Below are 3,748 nucleotides of genomic sequence, written 5' to 3' on the forward strand. Positions count from 1 at the left end.
CGTTACCTGTCCACAGACTCAATCAAACAGACTCCAATCTCTCCACAATGGCCAAGACCAGAGAGCTGTGTAAGGACATCAGGGATACAATTGTAGACAGGACAGGACGACTGCACCTTGTTGAGGGGAGGATGGATGGGGCAATGTATCGCAAGATCTTGGCCAACAACCTCCTTCCCTCAGTAAGAGCATTGAAGATGGGTTGTGGCTGGGTCTTCCAGCATGACCACGACCCGAAATACACAGCCAGTGCAACTAAGGAGTGGCTCCGTAAAAAGCATCTCAAGGTCCTGGAGTGACCTAGCCAGTCTCCAGACCTGAACCCAATAGAAAATCTTTGGAGGGAGCTGAAAGTCCGTATTGCCCAGCGACAGGCCCTAAACCTGAAGGATCTGGAGAAGGTCTGTATGGAGGAGTGGGCCAAAATATCTGCTGCAGTGTGTGCAAACCTGGTCAAGAACTACAGGAAACGTATGATCTCTGTAATTGCAAACAAAGGTTTCTGAACCAAATATTAAGTTCTGCTTTTCTGATGTATCAAATACTTATGTCATGCAATAAAATGTAAATTAATTACTAAAAAATCATACAATGTGATTTTCTGGATTTTTGTTTTAGATTCCGTTGTTTTAGAGCCCTATTTAGAGCAGTGGGAAGTGCACCCATCTGGGGAGCCAAATGTTGTGGGTTTGAGACACTGCCAGCCAAATGCTAGAAAAGTATCATGTCATCAATGACATCCTCAGCTTGATTTGACCAAGTTTCAAACCAGAATGCATCAGTGCACAAATATGAAAATAACTCTAATACTGTGGTGCAACTGTATTACTCCAGACTGCTGTTCACGTGGTTAGGTGTTTGATTGTTTCCATTGCCAAATTATTTTAAACCGTTTCTTTTGTTTTATTTGTTTAGCTCCTTATGGGTAAAGGCGTTCAAGGATGATTTTTACAGCAAATGTTTTGCTTCACCAATCACAGTTCCTTGACCTACGACAGTCAAGGGAATCAGATTTTTTGTCTATTTTCCGGTGTCTTACCTCTCACTGAGCATCTTCTGGTGTGAAAATACAGTTCTACTGTTTCAAGTCAAAAGTGTTAAACATAGTGTAGCATCTGGCAGGGCAGTGTCTCAAACCCGTGACCTTCGGCTCCCCAGGCAGGCACACTACCCACTGCTCCAAATAGGGATATCCCATTTGGGGGGGTGAGTAGTGGCCCTACCAAGGTCGCTACACTACCCCCACCAAACAGGAGAGCATGTCCTCACGCTTCACTCTACCAAGTCCCTCACGGAGACACACCTCTCCAATGGCCATCCGGGCCAATCCCACTTCTCGAACCCGCAACCTTCGGCTCCCCAGGTGGGCACACTACCCACTGCTCCAAATAGGGATATCCCTTTTGGAGGGGCGAGTAGCGGCCCTACCAAGGTCGCTACAATAGTTATTTATGTGGCTTCTGTTCTTTACATACCCATTAGACTAATCCCAAGTCAGCAGGGTAAAATCCACACAGAGCCCAGTTTAACTTCTTTTAGATGACCTTCATAACCAACCCGGTTAACATGCCCTAATAGGCCTTTTCCTTTGCTATTGAGTTGCCAAATTAATTACGATGATGTTTTACCTAAAGCAAGCTGCTAGGTGCTGCTCCGGGTCAATCAGCTCCCTGAAGCTGGTCCTCTGCCTCCTCAGGTGACTGCCTCAAACTGGGCCACAGACATCCTGAAGAAGGTGCAGAAGCGGCCGTGATATAATTTGAGCTCCTGGATCAGACGCTGTAATTCACCTTGATCTGATCGCCTTTTCAGAATCGGTTGGACCCAACATTTTCTTTTTTCCCACATTTTGTGTGAGTAAAATTAACATAAAATCGTCTTCGCTTGAATTTGACTAAATTTTTTCACAGGGATTAAATAGAACGTGAATATTCCTCAAAACCATGTCGCGGCTGAAGTGTATGCCCACGAATATTATGTTCTTTCTTCTCATTTATTCATTTAGCTCCTGATGTGTAAAGACATGTGTTGTGCCGAAACCCCACCCCCCCAACAATTTGAAAGTGGTTTGAGGTTTCTAAGTCATTCAACATAAAAGCTATTGAAATTTTCACATTTCAAATGTTTATAAGATAAATTCAATACGTTTTTGTGAAATTCCAAAGGCTGTGAAACATGTGGGTGTTCCTTCTGAACAATTTAAATGTGGTTTGAGGTTTCTAAGTCAGTATTGCCCTCTTGAGATTTGAACCCGGGATGCCCACGTGAAATTGCTGTGTCGCTAACTTGAAAGGCTGTGTCGCCATTCGTGAATGACATTGATACACGCTTTACCAGTATCTACTAACTTACTGGAATAGTCATAGAATTGAGCAATTGCACAGGAGTTGAGTCTGCCAAAGCTATTTCATTTCATGGAATAAGAATGTAATTTTTTCTTTCATTCATGAATGACATTGATACAATAACTATCAAGAAAGGTGATGATAACTAACATTTTCATCAAGGGAAACGACGAGAGAATCATGGAAATAAAATACATAAATGTTGTTGTTCACAATAGATTCAAACTTGAGCCTTCCACGTGAGAGGCACTGTCTTTAACTATAACGCCATGTCATTACGCATTTCACCAGTTGCTAAACACTACTGAGCATTGTGTTAAACTGATTAACGTTTCTTATTAAGTTTACCTCCACCACAAATAGTGTCTATGAACTGTTAGCTTTTGCCACTGGCTGTTTCAGCTTATTAGCCAGTAATACTAGTATCTACTAACTTCTTAGGAATAATCATAAGAATTGAGCAATTTGTAGCGATACTGAAGATGAACTTTTCCATGCCAGAAACAGTCGCAATATAACCGTAAACCATTTTAGTTAAGGCTCACTGTAACGTAACTACTGTAGCCTATGTTGTAGCCAGCAAATGTGTTTGTCTATCCTGACCCAAAACGCATGCGTACTTCGAAAATCCACCAGAAACAGTCGCACTTTCACTGCAAACTGTTTTATTTCAGGCTTACTATAATGTGTTCACTGGAGGTTTTAGCCAGCAAAGTTTTCGTCTATACGGAATAATTCATAAGGCAGACTTTGCTTGGCCTTTGAGAAGATACGACCTCAGGACCTATAGTTCGCAGGTCTGCTTCTCTAACCACAACACTATTTAACAAGGGGTGGGTGGGCGGTCGGTCACTCACTCACTCACTCAGAGACATTAGCGCCGCTTATGCGTTCCAACAAAAACTCAACACTTTTTTTCCCAAAAAGTGTTGCAATAGAAGCATATTATAAATATAATTTACTAAATTAAATAAACATTTCAGAACAACTATAGCTGAATTATCATCCTTACACTTTAGAAAACACTAATCGAATAAGAAATGGGAGATATGAACGAATTTGCCAAAGATTTTTTTATATTAATACACATGAAACAAATAGCCTAACTGGGGTAGCACATTATGTAGCTCATTATCTACATTTGCGTATTTGCTAATGCATGTGGAATCAGAAACAGTTTTATTGCCAAGTAAATTTCACAACAAAAAAGGAATTTGTTCTGGCCCGTCAGTGCAACAATTTATATATAAAAAAAAATTATCACTGGAGTGAGCATAAAAACAGTAGACTGAGCATTAATAAATTACTAAACAATTGTGTGGAAACACATGCAAATAGACAGTTCAATGACTGACATTGTGAACAAATGGCATGTTTGCATAATTCCTCCGGTAGCTCGGATT

This window comes from Esox lucius, chromosome 17 (assembly GCF_011004845.1).
Source record: "Esox lucius isolate fEsoLuc1 chromosome 17, fEsoLuc1.pri, whole genome shotgun sequence".
Lineage (NCBI taxonomy): Eukaryota > Metazoa > Chordata > Actinopteri > Esociformes > Esocidae > Esox > Esox lucius.